Source organism: Monodon monoceros, unplaced genomic scaffold (assembly GCF_005190385.1).
Source record: "Monodon monoceros isolate NGI ecotype Baffin Bay Population unplaced genomic scaffold, NGI_Narwhal_1 Super_Scaffold_4, whole genome shotgun sequence".
In the NCBI taxonomy this organism is placed as follows: Eukaryota; Metazoa; Chordata; class Mammalia; order Artiodactyla; family Monodontidae; genus Monodon; species Monodon monoceros.
Window position 1 is genome coordinate 79,220,515 of NW_021703781.1, and position 18,658 is coordinate 79,239,172.

The 18,658-nt window shown below is 41.5% G+C and overlaps 1 protein-coding gene across 7 annotated transcripts in view; it reads left to right on the forward strand.

The window, feature by feature from the left end:
- Window positions 1–18,658, forward strand: part of MGMT (O-6-methylguanine-DNA methyltransferase) — a 285,335-nt gene that overhangs the window by 16,176 nt on the left and 250,501 nt on the right. For 4 of the 7 annotated variants that reach the window (XM_029245276.1, XM_029245272.1, XM_029245273.1 and 1 more), the window contains one exon: window positions 3,599–4,057. The exons of the other annotated variants lie outside the window; for them this stretch is intronic. The gene's annotated coding sequence lies outside the window, so the exon portion shown is untranslated. The remainder of the gene's footprint in view (window positions 1–3,598; window positions 4,058–18,658) is intronic. 7 annotated transcript variants of the gene reach the window in all.

The window sequence follows — 18,658 nt, forward strand, 5'->3', positions numbered from 1 at the left end:
TACGTTCTCTCTTCTTGCCTCTTACATTCTCTGTTCTTGCCTCATCTGTTTCAAACTCTTTTGTTAGGTGCATGCATATTTAGAATTTTTATGTCCTCTTGGTGATTAACCCCTTTATTCTTTTTTTAAAAATTTATTTTATTTATTCTTGGCTGTATTGGGTCTTCGTTTTTGTGCCTGTACCTTCTCTAGGTGCTACTCTTTGTTTTGGGGTGCGGGCTTCGTGGGCTTCTCATTGCAGTGGCTTCTCTTGTTGTGGAGCACAGGCTCCAGGTGCATGGGCTTCAGTAGTTATGGCACATGGGCTCTAGAGCCCAGGCTCAGTAGTTGTGGTGCACGGGCTTAGTTGCTCTGCAGCATGTGGGATCTTCCCGGACCAGGGTTTGAACCTGTGTCCCCTGCATTAGCTGGCGGATTCTTAATCACTGCGCCACCGGGGAAGCCCCAACCCCTTTATTCTTAATGGCCTTTAGTCTTAGTAATTTCCTTCTTTTGAAATTAGGTGTTTGATATTATGATAGCCACTCCAGCTTTCTTTTCATTACTGTTTCTGTGGTAAATTTTTTCCCATTCTTTTACATTTTATCTGTTTTGTCTTTACATTAACACGTTTCTTGTAGACAGCATACTAATCGTATGTGACAATGTCTTTTTAACACTGAAGTATTCAGACCATTTACATGTTACGTAATTACGAGTGTGGTTGGTTTCAAGTGCACCATCATCATATTTGTTTTCTCTTTGTCCCGGTTGTTCTTTCACTCTTCTCTCCCCATTTTCCTGCCTTTATTCAGACTATTTGAATATATTTTTTAAATGATTTCAGTTTACCATTTATCTACATTATTGACTGTCCCTCTCCTCTCTCTCTCTTTTAAGTTGTTGCTCTGGGGTGTGTAATAGTCATATTTAACTCATCATAGTCTGCACTCACATCATATAACTCATTGTCACATACAGTGTAAGAACTTTATATCAGTATACTTCAATTTCTCTCATTCCGTTTTTTTGTTATATTCATTTAGTATGTTTTTTTCTACATACGTTATAAACTCCAAAATATACTTTCATTATTTTTGTTTTAGGCAGTCAGTTATCTTTTAAAGAGATTAAAAGTAGGAAAAAACCCAGCCTTTATATTTATTTGCCTATTTACCATTTCTTATGCTCATCATTCCTTTGTATAAATCTGAATTTCCATCTGGTATCTTTTTTTTTTTTTTTTTTTTTTTTTTTTTGCCGTACGCGGGCCTCTCACTGCTGTGGCCTCTCCCATTGCGGAGCACAGGCTCCGGACACGCAGGCTCAGTGGCCATGGCTCATGGGCCCATCCGCTCCGCAGCATGTGGGATTTTCCCAGACCGGGGCACGAACCCGTGTCCCCTGCATCGGCAGGCGGACTCTCAACCACTGTGCCTCCGGGAAAGCCCCATCTGGTATCATTTTTTATGCCTAAGGAACTTGCACCAATGTTTCTCAGTTGCAGGTCGGCTAGTATATTGATTGTCTCTTTTTTATTTTTATTTTTTGGTAAAAGGATTTATTTCACTTTCATTCTTGAAAGATATTGCTACTTACAGAATTCTAGCTTGTCGTTTTCCCCGCTTTTTATGCTTTAAACGTGTTGTTCCATTGTGTCCTGCCTTGCATGATTTCTGATGATCAGTTTTGCTGTCCTTAATTTTGTTCCTCCGTATGTAATCTTTTCCTGCCCCACCCGCTTCTGACCACGTCTCAGGTTTTTTTCTTTATCACTTGTTTTCAGCAATTTGTTTATGATTTACCTTGGTTTAGTTTTCTTTATGTTTCTTCTGCTTTGATTTCATTGAGTTTCTTGCAACAGTGCATATAGGCTTTTCATCAGATGTGAAGAAATAGTTCATATTTCTTCAAATAATTTTCTGAAACTCCAATTGTATGTGTGTTAGACTGATTAATATTGTCCCACATTTTACTGATGCTCTATTCATTTTCTTCAGTCTTTTTTTCTTTCTCCTCCTGGATAGTTTTAAAAATGTTCTATCTTCATTGTCACTCATTTTTTCCCCCCTTCTGCTGTATCTAATTTGTTAATCACATCATGTGATTTTTCACTTTAGATACTGTATTTTACATGTATGTTCCATTTGGTCTCTTCTATATCTTCTATTTCTTTCATTATGTTTATGTTTTATTTTTTTGAACATTTTTCACTTTAGATACTGTATTTTACATGTATGTTCCATTTGGTCTCTTTTATATCTTCTATTTCTTTCATTATGTTTATGTTTTATTTTTTGAACATTTTTCACTTTAGATAGTGTATTTTACATCTGTGTTCCATTTGGTCTCTTTTATATCTTTTCCTTCCATTATGTTTATGTTTTCTTTTATTTTTTTGAACATATGGGACATATTTATAGTAGCTATTTTAACCAGACAGGCTGGCTTCAGAGCGGAGGATATTTAGAGCATGGATTTGGTGACAGCTATTTTGGCTGTCATTGTGGTGGCCAGAGGACCATGTGCTAGGAAGGAAAGTTAAATATGGCAGGGAACCTAGGCTAAGGATAGCTTATGCAGGCCCAAATGAATTCTGAAGTAGAGTCTACAGGCGGCCATGGTGAAAAGGGAAGTGGGGTGTTACCAGACACTCATTGTATAATCAGTAAGTGAATATCATCTTTCAGGGGAGAGAAACCTTTTCCTGTGGAGGAATTTGTCCAAGAGTTTTCGATAAGGGATGGTAAGCAATTTAACACTGGCTGTGTTTTAAACAAATGCAGGCCTGGTTTTTGCATGACTTTGTTTTGTTGTGAATCCTCAGTAGAAGGCGAGTGTATCGCGTCATTCAGGGAACCAACAACGATGGTCCCGGTGGGCGGTGTTCCAGGCCCTCCTTGACTCAGGTGGAGGCTGTAAGGGAGAAGCATGAATTCAGGGGGAGCTTCTGAGATGGAGTCTGTGTCACCCAGGAGTTCAGTGGAAGCAGGGGCAGCTGCAGGGTGGCCGTCAGAGCCGTCCCTCCTGGTCCTGCTCTGACTTCTGGTGGTGCAAGAGGTGCTGGGGGAGAGTGGAGGCCAGAACTCTGGGTGTGAGCTGCTGGGCTGTTCCTCGTCTGATCTGGAGCGAAGTACTTCGGGTGTCTGTGCCCACCTTCCCCTGTTGAGCCCCTCCTGCCACTGGCCACCCATGGTTCTTGCTCCTCCCAGTGGCCCTGCCATCTGGACTCTGGTGACACCTCATCTTCCCAGTATCCCCAAGGCCTAAAGGTGGGAGCTGCCAAGTCTTGAGTGGGCTCACCCTCTTGTGCTGGCTTCATGGTTCTTCTGTTCCTTGTGTGCCAGCCCGTTTCCTGTGCTTAAAGGGCCTGCAGTGTTTTCTGCTTAAGTTAGATCCAGGTCAGGGCTGGCAGTGACACACAGGTGAGTGACACGTAGGTGTTTGGTGACGTTGGGAGAAACAAGCAGAGTTTCTGTTAAGAAATTTAAAGCACTCTGTTTGTAGTTTTACTCCGAAGGAAGACGATTCCACCTCCGTGTAGAGAGAACAGAATTGGGAAGTGGGAAAATCAAGGGCATCTTGAATTCAGCCGATTTTCCTCTCGTGGTTGTTGCAGCTTTAAACGTGTGGCCTCGCTGGAAGGTCCTCTGCCGAGGGCTGACATTCTGCCAGCTCATGCTGCCTAAGAAGAGACCAGACAGAAGAAGAGTGTATTTCCCCCTGCGAGAATTCACAGCCGCTGCGGTTGCATCTCTGGCCAGCCTGGACCTTCATCACTGAAATTCAATAGTGTTGACGGCATGAACCCCCTGCATTGCCGTCTGCCTGGCCATTTAGAGAGCTCGGCGGCTCTGCATTTGAAAAATGAACCAACTCGACCTGTCCTTTGTCCCGGGTTTCTGGGTGGCTCATGTGAACCGCTCAACACAATGGTTTAATCTGTGCTTTTCCCACAGCCATGTGCACACCTGGGAAAATAAGAATACGTGCGTTCATCCCTTTGCTGTACACCTGAAGCTAACGCAACATTGTTAATCAACTATACGCCAATATAAAAAAAAATACCTGTGTTCACGTAAGTGTGCGAGAACATGGGGGTTGCTTAGGGGGTGTGCGTGTGCTCTCACGGGTGTTACGTGAGCATAGGGAACTCGTGGCCGTGACTGCTGTGATGTTGCCAGATGCGTCCCGGACTGGGCAGGGTGCCTTCTGTGTGAATGCCCACAGTGCCCCTGTGACGCCACATGTCTGGAGTTGCTATGGAACCAAAGGCGGGGAAGTGTGTTCGCTCACAGGTTTGGAGTCACATATAAACTTCAGCCTGTACATACAGACAGACACAGTACGCTGGTATCCAGCGGGAGTCTCCAACGGCAGACCAATCTGTTTTTCAGTCTCAGTTGATTGATTTAAGTTTTGAAAGTTTCTCTTAGCGTAATGTTCAGCCTCTAGAAAAAGTATTCGTTGCTATTTTCCAATCACTGGGTAAACATTTCCAGGCTTTTTCAGTTTTCCATTTTATGGAATTTTGACTTCAGTTCTTTGCTGTATTAATTTGATCTTCCTTGTTCTTCTGATGCAGATGGTTTTTTTCTTTGTTCCTTTTTCCTTTCCCTCCCTCTTTGTTCTTTCCTTTTTTTTTCTTTTTAAAATTTTGTGTTGTTTGATACATACTAAAGAGTATATGAGATATTTGTGTAAGCTATGAAGTAAAAATAGCTATGAAGTAAAAATAATGATCAGGACACCTGTCAACTGCTAAATTCAGTGAAATTTATCTGTGTGCTTCCTCTCCTGTCCTGACCCCAGCTTCCCTAGCCTCCCCATCCCAGAGTTATCACTATTCTGAATGTTGTATTTATCATTCTCTTGCTTTTTAAATGTGTATAGTTTTACCATCTGTCTACTCCTCAACAAAATCTCATTTTGTATCACTTGTTTTGACCTTTATTAAAAAGGATATTCTGTCGTCTGAGCATTCTGAGACTTGCTTTCTTCCACTCAGAATTATGTTTCTGAATTTTGTCTGAGTCGCTTGCCGCGTGTAGCTGTGGTTCATCGTCTGTACATTATAGCGCTTCATTGTATGACGACACCGCTGTTTGTTATACTTTTCTGTTCCTCTGTCACTGGGCATTGGAATTGTCCTGGGTTTTGGCTGTCACCCCCTGCCGCTGTGATGGCTCTGTATGCTGTTCCTGTGCACATTTGTCACAGGTTCTCCTTGGTGTACACTCAAGGGTACAGTTACTGCACTGTCAACCTTCAACATTTTGAGACAATACATGTTTTGTAAAAATGGTTGGAACAGTTGATGCACATTGTTTCCAAAACTTGGAATTTACTTAATAGTTGCTAACTTACTGGATGGGAAAGAGCATCTCATTGTGATCTTAATTTACATTTGTCTTATTACCAGTGAGGCCAAGCATCTTGTCATGTTGCATTCATGATTCCTCTTTTGCAGAATGCCTCTTCATACCCATTTTGCCTATATTTCTATTGGGTTGTCCTCTTCTTATTGATTATAGGAGTATTTTATATATTCTGGATCCTAATCCTTTGTCAGTTCCATGGCTGCAGTTTTATCCTCCTAGTATGTAGCCTAACTTTTCGTTTTCTTTATGGTGCCTTCTGATTTACAAGGGTTCTTAGTTTTCATGTAGTTGAACGTAATCGAATTTATGATTCTTTTCACGTAGAGTTCTATTTCTGTATCAATACCACATTGTATTAATTACCATAGCTTTAGGCTAACTCTTGGCATTAAGGGGTAAGTCCTCACAGCTTGCTTGTCCATACAAATTTCAGAATCACCTTGTCAAATTCTTCGAAAAAGCCTTCGGTGTGTTGGTCAGAGGCACTTGGATCTATAGGTAATGTGAGGAGAATAACATCTTTATAAGACAAGTCTTCCTCTTCAGGAATATGCTCTCTATGTATACATTTATTTAGGTGGTCCTTAGTGTTTCTTAGCTGTTAATAGCCTTTTCTCATGAAGAGCTTATCCATCTTTTGTAATGCTTTCCGCAGGTCCTTATTGTTTCGTTGTTTCTGTTGCTATTATAAATAGTATCTTTTTTTAGGATTAGATTTTCTTTGTCATTGGTATTTGGAAATACTGTTGACTTTTGTGTGCTCATCTTATATCTAGTTTCCTTGCTGAATTCTCTTTTAAATTTTAATATATTCTATGTATATTCTTTGATTTTCCTTTTTTTTTTTTTTTTTTCGGCACGCGGGCCTCTCACTGTTGTGGCCTCTCCCGCTGTGGAGCACAGGCTTCGGACGCGCAGGCTCAGCGGCCATGGCTCACGGGCCTAGCTGCTCCGCAGCATGTGGGATCTTCCTGAACCAGGCCACGAACCCGTGTCCCCTGCATCGGCAGGCGGACTCTCAACCACTGCACCACCAGGGAAGCCCATATTCTTTGATTTTCTACGTGGACAGTCATGTCACCTATGAATGAGAATTTTACTTTTTTCTTTTTACTTTGGTAACCATTTATTTCTCTTCTTGTCATGTGCTGGATAGGACCTCCAGTCCTATGTTAAGTAAGGATATGGTGATAATTGATATACTTATCTTATATATTGTAAAGAGAAAGCTGCTAATTTTTCACTACCAGAAGTGATGCTTGCTATAGGCTTTTAGTAGAAAGGAAGTTTCCTTTGAGAAATTTTTTAAAGTCATCAATGGGCATTGCACTATGTAAATATAAGGAGTTAGCTCACGTGATTATGGAGGGGGAGAACTCGTAGGACCTGCTGTCTGCAAGCTGAAGACCCAGGAGGGCGGATGGTGTTAAGTCTCGGTGTGAAGGGAGGAGAGGACCGAGGTCTCAGCTGGAGGAAGGGCAGAAAGGGCAGATTCCCCTTCCTCCACCTTTTCTTTTCCTGGTCAGGCCCTCAGTGGATTGGGTGAGGCCCACCTCACTGAGGAGGGACAGTATCAGTCCACCGATTCAAATGCTAAAATCTCAACCCAGAAACACCCTCACAGACACGTCCAGAAACAGTGTTTAACCAATTGTCTGGACACCCTGTGACCCAGTCAAGTTGGCACGTGAAATTAAATATCACATGTGTATTGACCACACTTTGTTTATCATCCATCCATCTGTCCATGGACACGGGTTGTCCACCTCTTGGCTATTGGGAATAGCGCTGCTATGAATACGGATATGCAAATCTCTCTTCATGTCCCTGCTTTCAGTTCTTTCACATAGCTACCCACAGGTGGAATTGCTGGATCATATGGCAATTCTGATTTCTTGAGAAACCTCCTTCCTATTTTCCATAGCTGCTGCACCATTTTCCATTCCCACGAACAGTGCACAAGGGTTCCAGTTTTTTTCACAGTGTCACCCACACTTGTCACTGTTTTTCTTTGACAGTAGCCATCCTAATGGGTATGAGGTGTACATTGTCTAGTAGTAATAATTATAAAGTAATTGTAGATGTAGTTGAGTTTAATTTTACCATTTGCTTTTTGTCTCCTGTTTGTCCCATATCTTTTTTGTTTTTTTAATTTATTCTTCATTTTGCTCTCTTTTGGATTAAGATGATATTTTTAATCTTCGTTTTTCTTCTCTGTTAACTTTTTAGTTATACATACTTAGACTTTTCTTCTAGTAATTAACCTAGAGATCACAATATGAATTCTTGACTTACTGTAGTTTACCTGAAATTGATACTTTACCACTTCCGGGACAGTTACTTTACAAAACTTTATTCTGTTTACCTTGGACCCAGCTTTTATGCTGTTGTATTTTGATTCTATGTATACTTTAAAAGCAATAATCAGTATTATTATTGTTATTGGTGTTTTAAATATTCAATATTCATGCAGATTTATCACACGCTTATCTCTTTTGGTACCTTTTGTGGCTTTCTTCATTTCCGTGCTTCCATCTGGGATGATTTACTTCTTGAAGACCTCTTAAAATTTTTTTTATTTTAATGCTAGTTGACTGGCAATGGATTGAATTTATTTTATGCTACTTTTTAATTTTTTTTAGATTTTTATTGGAGTATAGTTGATTTACAATGTTGTGTTAGTTTCAGGTATGCAGCAAAGTGAATCAGTTATGCATATATCCACTCTTTTTTAGATTCTTTTCCCATATAGGCCATTACAGAGTATTGAGTAGAGTTCACTGTGCTATATAGAAGGTTCTTATTAGTTATCTGTTTTATATATAGTATTGTGTATATCTCAGTCCCAGTCTTCCAATTTATCCCTCCCCACTCCTTACCCCCTGGGAACCATAAGTTTGTCTTCTACATCTGTAACTCTGTTTACGTTTTGAAGATAAATTCATTTGTACCCTTTTTTAGATTCCGCATATATGCGATATCATATGGTACTTGTTTTTCTCTGACTTAACTTCACTCAGTGTAACAATCTCTAGGTCCATCCATGTTGCTGCAGATAGCGTTATTTCATTCTTTTCCATTATATATATGTACCACATCTTCTTTATCCATTCCTCTGTTGATGGACATTGAGGTTGCCTCCATGTCTTGGCTGTTGTAAACAGTGCTGCAATGAACATTGGGGGTGCATGTATCTTTTTGAATTATGGTTTTCTCTAGATACATGCCCAGGAGTGGGATTGCAGGATCATACGGTAGCTTTATTTTCAGTTTTTTAAGGAACCTCCATACTGTTCTCCATAGTGGCTGTACCAGTTGACGTTCCCAGCAACAGTGTAGGAGGGTTCCTTTCTTTCCACACCCTCTCCAGCATTTATTCTTTGTAGATCTTTTGATGATGGCCATTCTGACTGGTGTGAGGTGGTACCTCATGGTGGTTTTGATTTGCATTCTCTCTAATGATTAGTGACGTTGAGCATCCTTTCATGTGCTTTTTAACCATCTGTATGTCTTCTTTGGAGAAAAGTCTGTTTAGATCCCCTGCCCATTTTTTGATTGGGTTGTCTCCATTTTAAAATCATAACTTAGCAGTTATTGATTGTTGAGTTGGTATTTTGTTTCATCGGTTTAAACAAGTCATTTCATTTTCTCCTGGTCTCTAAAGTCTCTGTGGAAAGTCAGCTGTCAGCCTTGTCCTTGCCCCTTCGGAGGTAGTGGGAGTTTATCCCTCTGGCTGCTTTTAAGACTTTCTCTCTGGTTTTTCATTTCCCTGTGGTTTGAAACTAATTAACTGTGTGTGGTTAGTTGTGAGTTTTCTTCATATTTATTCTGTTTGAAATTTGCTGAGCTTCTTGAATCTCTGGTTTGGTATCTGTTATTTGTTTTGGAAAATCTCGACTCATTTCTTCATCTATTTCTCTTCTTCATCTGCTCTCCTTTCCTTCTGGGATTGAAATATAGGCGTTGGTCTTGTTTACCGTGTTCTCAAGGCTCTAATGCTCTTGTTTCTTTCCATACCTTTTTTCTCTTTCTGTACCATGGTTTGTATACTCTCTGTTGACCTGTCCTGTAGATCAGAAATCCTGTTTCCTGCTCTGTTCCATCTACTATTAATCCTATCGAGTGAGTTCTGAATTTCAAATTTTGTGTTTTCAGTTCTGGAATGTCCATTTCACATTTTAATAATGTATTTCAGTTCAGTATTTAAAATTCTCCACTGCCCCATTTATTTTGTCTGTCTTTTCCTCTTATTTTTAAACACAGCAATCATAATTAAAGTTCTTGTCTGCTAACACCAATATCTTGGACATCCGTTCTTCTGCTTGCGTTTTCTGTTTTCCCTTCTCTTGACTGTGTAGTACGCACGTGCACACACGTATGCACGTATGTGCACGCACACATCACGTGCACACACACATCACATGCACACTCACACGAGATAATTTCTCTACATGGAATAACCCCAGTTTTGTGTTTGCCTCTTTTACCTGACCTTTTATCGTAAGTGCTTATCCGTGTTATTTCTAGAGAAGACACGGTATTCCATTATAAAGGTGTAACATTCTTTCATTGTTAGGTATTTAGGGTAATTCCATGTCTGAGACCCCGTTCTAAAGAATTAATTAAAATTTTGTGCACAGAGATATTTAATGCGGTCTTTTTGAGAACTCAACCAAATAGGGAAGTCTTCCTAAGTCTTAGTTTGAGAAATTCTTAACCCTCTTAGTTTAGGGACTAAACTTGAGTTTAGGGACTACATCTTATAATTTTGGATCCAGTAGCATTACGGTCATTTATTCATGTCTTCATTCAAAGCATCGCCCACCTGCTGTTGGTCAGAGCCTCATGGGTGGGGATGTGCTGGGTGTGTTTCCGACTCTGAACTGAACAGACAGGGCCCCCACCCTGTGGAGCTTGAGCTCACATTGGGCGTAGTGACTGAGGTGCTCAGGGGCCAACCACATGTGCTCGGCGGTGGCGGTCGGCCTCCTGGTTTATCAGCGAGTCGACTCATTACCTCCTGGGTCTCAGTTTCTCTAATGTGACAGCGACAGGGTTGGTCAGCACTGCCGACAGAGCATTTGGCAGTGATAGAATATACCTGTGCCGTCCAGTGTGGAGGCCACTGGTCACGTGTGGCTGCTGGGCACTTGGAATGTGACCAGTGTGACTTAAGGAACTGAATTTTAAATTTTATTATATTCTAATTAATTTAAATTTAAACCGGTGGCCCCATGTGGCTAATAGCTACTGTGTTGGACAGTCCTGCTCTAGATGGATTAACTGTTTGTTTAATGGTATTTAGTGGTCTTCAGAATCTATTCTGATTCTGACATTTGGTTTTCTTGTTTTATTTTTTTGTAATTTATCACTAGCGCTTTGAGCATTAAAATCTCCTTTTTTTGTGAACAGAGTACATGTTTTTCCCTCTTTGTGCTGTTTTAATAGGGACATCACCTCCACGGGGAGAGGAATTTGCCTGAACAGGACGCTAAAAAATATAAAGTAGGCCGAATTAGAGAAGAAAAAAGGGTTTCATTGGAAATTAGCTTGTGTTGCAAAACCATTTAATTAAACTAAGACATTGCTGACACCACACATAGGCTGTTCTGTTAGCTCTGTGGTGTTCCTCTAACCAGGTTTTGGATTGTTGTCAAAACTAAGAATTTAAATTTGCAACTCAGTTTTCTGTTATAAGTAATTGCTATTTGTAAATGAGACTAATTTCTCTTTGAATTTATGGTACAGATAACGTAATTTAGAGTTACAGATCTCTTGATCCTCTGGGTGTAGGCAAAATAAATTGTAGTATCTAATGCTGGAATTGGGCGGGATTTTTCTGTGAATCTTAAAATGTCTGCTTTGTAAAACTGGGTTAAGTTATTTTAGAAACTATAAAGAGTCACTTGGTAATTAGGTGTTTGGGTTTATTTGTTATAATTGAGTGCTTATTAAAGTTCAGTGTGTTTTTACCCCGTGGATCAGAAGCTTTCATAGGCCAAGGGATAAGATACATCCTCTTACCCTTCGCTCGCTGATTATGACTCACAGATGATGGATGACCTCCTGAACTTTTAAATTCCTGTTTGCTTGTGGAGAACGAAAATTCTCATCTCTTGATCTGGCCTACTCCAAAATTCTGGAACCATTTTATATAATTAAACCTTACACTATATCACGTTGTCGGGGGGTGGGGGGAGAAATGATAACATGGAAGTGCTCTCTGCCAGACGTGGATGGAATTTGGTCTGTCCTGGCTTATCTCTCTCCACCAGGATTCCTCCCCGTTTTCTAGGCGAAGCTTCTGCACGTCGTTAAAATCACATCAGGGCTTCATCGGGATGTAAGTTCCTGCAGAAACAGCCCTGTGTCTGGTCACAGAGAATGTAATGACATTCCCAGAGCCTTCACAGGTCAGTTTGGTGTCTCCCTGTGTCCAGCGCTGACAGGGGTGATGCTGTGTGTCGATTCCCGGTGCTCTGGCACGGTGCCCCATCGTGTGGCCCGATTCAGAGAACATAGGGTGACAGGGGCGGTTTGGCTGTTGGGTTTGCCTTTTGATTTTATCCTTATCCTTTTGGAGAAGAGAAGAATGATCATTTATTTCTTAGGGATCACACCATATTGCAAACAGAAAGCTCTGTTTCATAAATATTTAAGGAAGCACAAATGTCTGGAATTTTCATAGTCACTCTAAATCTTCCTCCAGCCCAGCCCGCCCCAAGCTGGTTTGATCCTCCTTAGTTCTGCATACTTGCTAGTTGCTTTTTTCATATGATCCAACAACAAGGATGCTTTAAAATTTATGAAAGTTTAATGAATGGCCAGTGAGAAGAGAAACCTCTTTCATAACAAGATTAATACCTTGGCTCAGGGGACATAACATTTTAGTAAAGTCAAAATTTGTATAGTTATCCTAGCTGTGCTTTCAACCCCTGGCTTCCTTATAAAAATGTCTAAATAAAATACTGGTAGCCATCTCTGGCCATTATTTCCATCTGTGTTATGTGGCCTGACCCGGAACCCACTCAGGGTTGTGATGTCTGCGCCAGGGTCTCCCGGCTTCTGTCACGTTAGCTGGTGCAACTGTTGTAGATGATGTGCTGATGCTAGCTGTCTCCATGATCTAGATATTTCTGGGAAAAAATACAGGGAGAAATATCCCTGCAAATAGTGTTTTGTATTGTTTTAAATATACTCACATATATAATTGGTACCTTTTCCCCTTTTAATTACTACCCTTTGATGTAGTGGTCTTGATGTACTCCTTTTTTTCTTTTCTTTGGCTACAGAGACCTATTGGGGTAGCGGCTATGGAGGAAATACTCTGAATGGTTTCTGATTTTAAACAGGAGGTGCCTCATTTCTTAGTCTGATTTATAATGTGATAGAAAGCTGCTGGCCAGCTGACACTAATCTTAATTTATGATCTATTTAACCTTCTTATTTCCCAGCAACAACTCACATCCCCCGCCCCAGACTTGGATCTTTGTACCAACCTGTTTCAGAGGCAAACATGCAGCGTCATGGTTCTGAATCCCAGAGGTCGTGGGAGCGGTTTTCATTGAGAATGTTAATGCATGTCTGCGGCCTTCCCCAGCCTGCAGGCAGTCAGGGGGTGATAAAGGCCCTGCAGATGCCTCTCACCCTCTCTGGTTCCGTCTCCCCGTTTCTCAACTGCCAGGTCTTCGGGGTCAGGATACACCCTGCATGAACACAGTTGTCAGTGGAATAGGGGGTCTTTTTTGACTTTCTATTTTGAATAATTTCAGCCTTGTTTCTGTACACCATCCATCTAGTTTTGCCTAGTGTTAACATCTTACCTGGTCCTTGTACATAACCTTGTTCAGTTACCACAACCAGGGAATTAATGTACAAGGTATTAGCATATTAATTAGCATTAATTGGTATTGTGTAATACTATAAGCCTTGTTGGAATTCCAGCAGTTTTCCCACTCGCGTCCGTTTTCTGTTCTGCCATCCAGTTCAAGGCCCCACGTGGCATCCTTGTCTCTCTCATGTCTAGTTTGTGGCAGTCCCTCTTGCCTTGCTTTTTGTCACTTGGACACTTTTGAAGAGTACCGGTTAGTTATATAGTAGAATGTCTCTCATCTGGGTTTGTGATGTTGTCTCACGATTAGATTGAGGTTCACGCTTCTGCTAAGAAAAGCACAGAGGTGAGAGCCCTCTCAAGGCATTACAGCATGGTGCCCACACGTCAGTTACTGGTGATGCTAACTGAGCTTGGTCACTTGGCTAAGGTGGAATTGATTGTTTCTCCGACTGTAAAGTTACTGTTCTCTCCTTTGTAGTTAATAAATATCTTGAGACATCTTGCTTCTCCTCAGGCTTCAAGTACCAGTTTTAGCATTCATTGATGTACCTTGTCTACAACAATTGCTACTGTGTTGTTTGCCTGATGGTGTGTATCCCCTTCATTTTTTTCTTCTTTCACTGATTGGAATTCTTCTGAATGGACGAGCTGTCCCTTCTTTCCCACTTACTTGTTTACTCAGCGAATTGTTGATGTTAGTATGGACTCGTGGATGTTTATTTTGTGCTGTGGGTTGTAGTCCAGTACTGTCATTGCTTATTTTGTTCGGCAGCTTCAGCTTTGGCTCTTGGGACCCCCCCCCCCGAGGTTGGCTCCTGTCTTTCTGACATGTCCAGCCTTTGTGTAGCTCTTTCTTACTTCCTGGCCCCACAGTGTAACCCAAGCTTGTCTTGTATTTTCCCTGCCCCAGTCCTGGATTTACTCATTTCTCCAGGGAGCCCACATTCCTTTTCCTGGAATATGATATTTAGAGACCAAGGTCTGGGCACTGGTGTGCGTATTGCCGCTGAGGTGCTGATGCTTCTAGCCCCGCTCAGTGGGCAGAGCCAGGGCGTCTGTGCGGGTTCGCTGACCACACATGCACATCATGATGCACCTGCATTGATTTCTGCATCTGTCATCTGTGTGCATATTAAAAACTGTGAGTTTGTCCTGGTACCTCCAGTTTGAATCCAACACAGCAGGTTTCAGTCTAGCCACCACCTGTCTCCGGCAGTGAGAGACCTGGCTCTTGTGATGGGCACATACTTACATATGGGTTCTTTTAAACAAACTCTGGTGAACCCGTGCCATTGTATCGGCTGTTACTAGTGCAGGTGCCACCTGGTAGGCGAAATCCTGTTTGTGAAGGAGAGTGTTTCCTGTGCTTGCTTGGTCAAAAGGTAGTCTGCAGAATTCTTTTAACTGCTCGTGTCAGCGTGGTTAGGAATTCAGTCTTGACATCTGGACTTGAGTAGACAGAAAATGGAATCATTTTGTTTTCAAAATAGATGGCATGCTTTCAAGTAAATGGACCAGCTAATTAGCTTATTTTCGAATATTCAAATGTACGTTGAGAAGAAAGAAAACAATGAAGGTCCTCTAATATTATTTTCTGTGAAGAATAATTGTTACCTTTCATAGGATTCTCTATTAACTTAGGTTATTTTTCTCTTTTGTTAACTTGTTTTCTTTTAACTCCCATTTTTGAGAAATTGGTACATTTTATCTGTAAGCAACTCATGATTCTTACTTTTCTTTGTCAAAGAGAAATATTGATAATTCATTAGATAAACATGAGACCCTCTTAAAGTTCTGGTTGTACATTACTGTGTCAGGAGTCACACAGTATTCATACTTCGAGGTGTGGACAGTCAAGGGTTTCATTAAAATACTGTATTTCTTTACGAATACTGTGTTAGGTAGGATCTTACACCTGACTCATATTTCATGAATTTTTTTTTCTTTTTTTTTTTTACTAGAATTGAGTTTGCTGGTGGGAAAGGACCATAAAGCTTAGCTGATAGAAATCACACTTACCATTGTGCGTTTTCATCAGATGAAGATTGAAAATTGTTGGGCATCTTTAGGAGATGCCTGGATCTTCTAGGAAGGCGGAAGCGTGTCAGTGCCCGTGCGTGGTTCTCCACGCTCCTTCTCTGCCGTGCCATCAAGTTCATGCGTGATCTCCTGGAGACGCCTGTACACCCGGAGTGGAGGCTCCTGCTCTGGAGACTCACCCAGACCCGCAGGGGATGTTTGGTGGTATTTGTTACTGCAGAGTAGCCAAGCCTGTCCTGACTAACACAGTGTGGGATGTGTGTGTGGGTCTGGGAGGTAGTTGCCAGTCTGCAGAAGTCTAGGCTTTGACGTGTGTTGGATTTGACCTTGAATACCAGCTGCTACTTACGTGCTGTGCCCTTGGGCTAGTTACTTACCCTCTCAATCTGTTTTCTCATCTGCAAGTAATTTGCTTTACCTTAGGTTTGCTGGGAGGAGTAAATGAGATAATATATGTAAAGCACCTGGCCCAGTGCCAGGCATATGCAGCTAATAATAAATTTCATTCCTACCCAGCTAGACCTTTGATAGTCTGTTGGCATGGGGTCACCCATGTAAACGTGCAGAAGTGTTCTTTTTCTGGGGTATTTGTTTTAATAAAAAGGAAATAAATGATCACATGGTTATTTTATTTTGCCCTGTAAAAACGAGTTAAAACAAGGTATGGTTAATGTATGCCAGAGGTGTGGTGGGATGTGGTAGCCGTCTTTCCCTAAAGAAAGCTGCGGCCCAGTCCTAAGGCTGTTTTTCCCCTGTGTGAAGATGTGTGACTGGGGACCGGGCCGCCTGCCTTCCTAAATGTCCTGAGCTCCCTGTCACCTGTAACTGACTTAGGGAAGACCAATGTGGGGACTCAAGGATTTGACTCTCCCTTTATTCTTGTCTTTAAAATCAAGTTACATTCTTTTTTTTAAGCAATAAACTTTCAGAGAAAATGAGGCCTAGAGAACAGAGGTAGCGACAGCAATACGCTGACTACGGAAGCAGTATGACCCACACAGGCAGCCGTACCCAAACGGAACATAAAAATGCATGCAGTCCAGAAATGCACTTTTTCTTTTCATGACTCGACTCCATGTTTCGTTTGTATTTAAAACTGAGTTGACGAATATGAATACAGATGTTCAGAGTTATGGTAAAGTCATATTTGTTTATGTGCATGGACTGTATCTCACAGTTTAAAAGGGAGAACAGTTAATGGTTTTGCCCATACTGCTTGGAATTTTTTCTTTTTCTTTTTTTTTTTTTTAAATTATCCTCTAGCTTCCATTCTTCAGGTGTGTAGCTATTTTAGTGTTATGAAGGATGATGGATGATGCTGGAAAGTTTCTTTGGAAGCACTTCTGATACTGTGCGATGCATTTGGAGGTCAGCTACACTTGGCTGATGCATGATTTATCCCATGTCCCTGCCACTTCCCGAGATAAAGCTGCTGTTTTATCAAAAATGCCAGCAACTGTGATTTCGAATTTATAAACCTCCATTTTCAAATAATTGTTCTGATTACTCTCTGCCTTGGCAATCAAATGATAAAGGTAATTGCACACCAATGTGAGACAGCGCCAAAATGCAATAAAATTAACCTGAATTCGCTTGACTTGTCGATGGAGAAGTATTTTTGAAATGTAGCATTGCAGTCAGGGAGGGTGATATTATAGCTGGAAGGTGAGTTATTGCCTTAATGTAATACTCGAAATTTAAAAAAGAGACTGTTTCTGTTGAGGGCGATTGAGCTTTTGAAATTCAGTTGAAGTGAATCTTATAATTGGCAACAATAATGCACTTTGAAGGTAATACCTTTTATTGTGTTATGCCTAGTTGCATTACTCTTATTTAGCGGTTTCTGGCTTCAGCTTTTCTAACACTCGGGTAGAAGCAGGCTTGGAATTCTGTCAGATCCAGGCGGCTCAAATGTTTTATTCTCTTTTTAGCATTGCCCCTTGTCTGAAAGTTACGGGCTTATATAAAGTATTTGACGAAATCAGTTAGCCATCAAAGGTTAAGTATTATTGTTAATTTTTTAATACGTTTAAATAAGGTTCCTTATAAGTGTGTTTTGCTCCCCGTCTCTGCGCGTGTGTTGGGAATTTCCCACTGTAGCCTAGCGGTTTTCAGCGGCATCTGACCCGGTGTGCCATCCCCACCTCCCGCCCCTTTAGATACACTTAGTTCATAACTTTCCCTTCACAGTCCTGAAGTGAAATTCATGGGTCACACCTGTCTACATATGCTACTTAGGAAAAACGTAAAGTAAGATGTCAACAACAGGGCAGTAATTTATAAGAAAGTTTTAGGTACTCAGAACAGAAAAGCTCAGGCAGGGCTACACTAGAAGCGTGACGACATCGGCCCCCTCACAAGTGCCCTCCTGGTGGGGGGGTCTGCACCATCACACCCCACCAGGGGCAGTGGGGACCCACATTTCCAGAAGGGGGGAGTGTCCCCGTGGGCAGTGATTGCCCCCTATGGCCCTCCACCACCATTCAGACCTCTTTTGTCCAGTCTAGGCTCGTGTGAGGGGGGGGGGTTTCATTTTTTTTCTTTTTTTTTCTGACTTGGTAATTTGTATGACATCCAGCAAAGACCGCGGAAGATGCTTTGGGAAAGGGCTGATTCAGGAAGTATCATCGACCTAAGCTAGCAGTGCTGCTGGTTCTGGGAGGATAACTCTGGTCTGCTGTTTTCCTAAAGAGAATGCAGAATTGGGAGCAGATATGCCTAGGGAAAATACAACTAGTGGAATTTGCCCAAAAGTACAACCGGTGGGAATATTTCCAGAAACAGTAAGTGGAATTTGGAAAATGTAAGTGAAGTAAGGGGGATTCCTGGTAGATAACGCATCTCTTGCTCTCCCTCTTCTATTTTCTAGTCCATTGATAGGCTGTATACTGTTATCTTAGCCTACTGGGCTCCCTTGGTTTAGATGAAAATGAAAACGATATCATACAAAAGGGGCTTTGTGGCTGGCCTAGCACGCATTTCTATGTCAGAATGTAGGCCTATCAAGTATCAAGCAATGTGTTGTTGTGGTTGTTGTTTTTTACTTTTTTTTTTTTTTTTGCTGTACGCGGGCCTCTCACTGTTGTGGCCTCTCCCGTTGTGGAGCACAGGCTCCGGATGCGCAGGCTCAGCGGCCATGGCTCACGGGCCCAGCCGCTCCGCGGCATGTGGGATCCTCCTGGACCGGGGCACGAACCCGTGTCCCCTGCATCGGCAGGCGGACTCTTAACCACTGCGCCACCAGGGAAGCCCCAAGCAATGTGTTTTAGTGTTATGTAATAAATATCATATAAAATAAAAATGGAGTATTTTGATTTCTTTAACAACCTCAGGCTGAAGTTTTGGTGCTGTAAAATTATCATGGAGCTCAGTTACACAATGGTTCTTGGTCTTAATGTGGGCATATTTAAGCTGATTGTTTGTT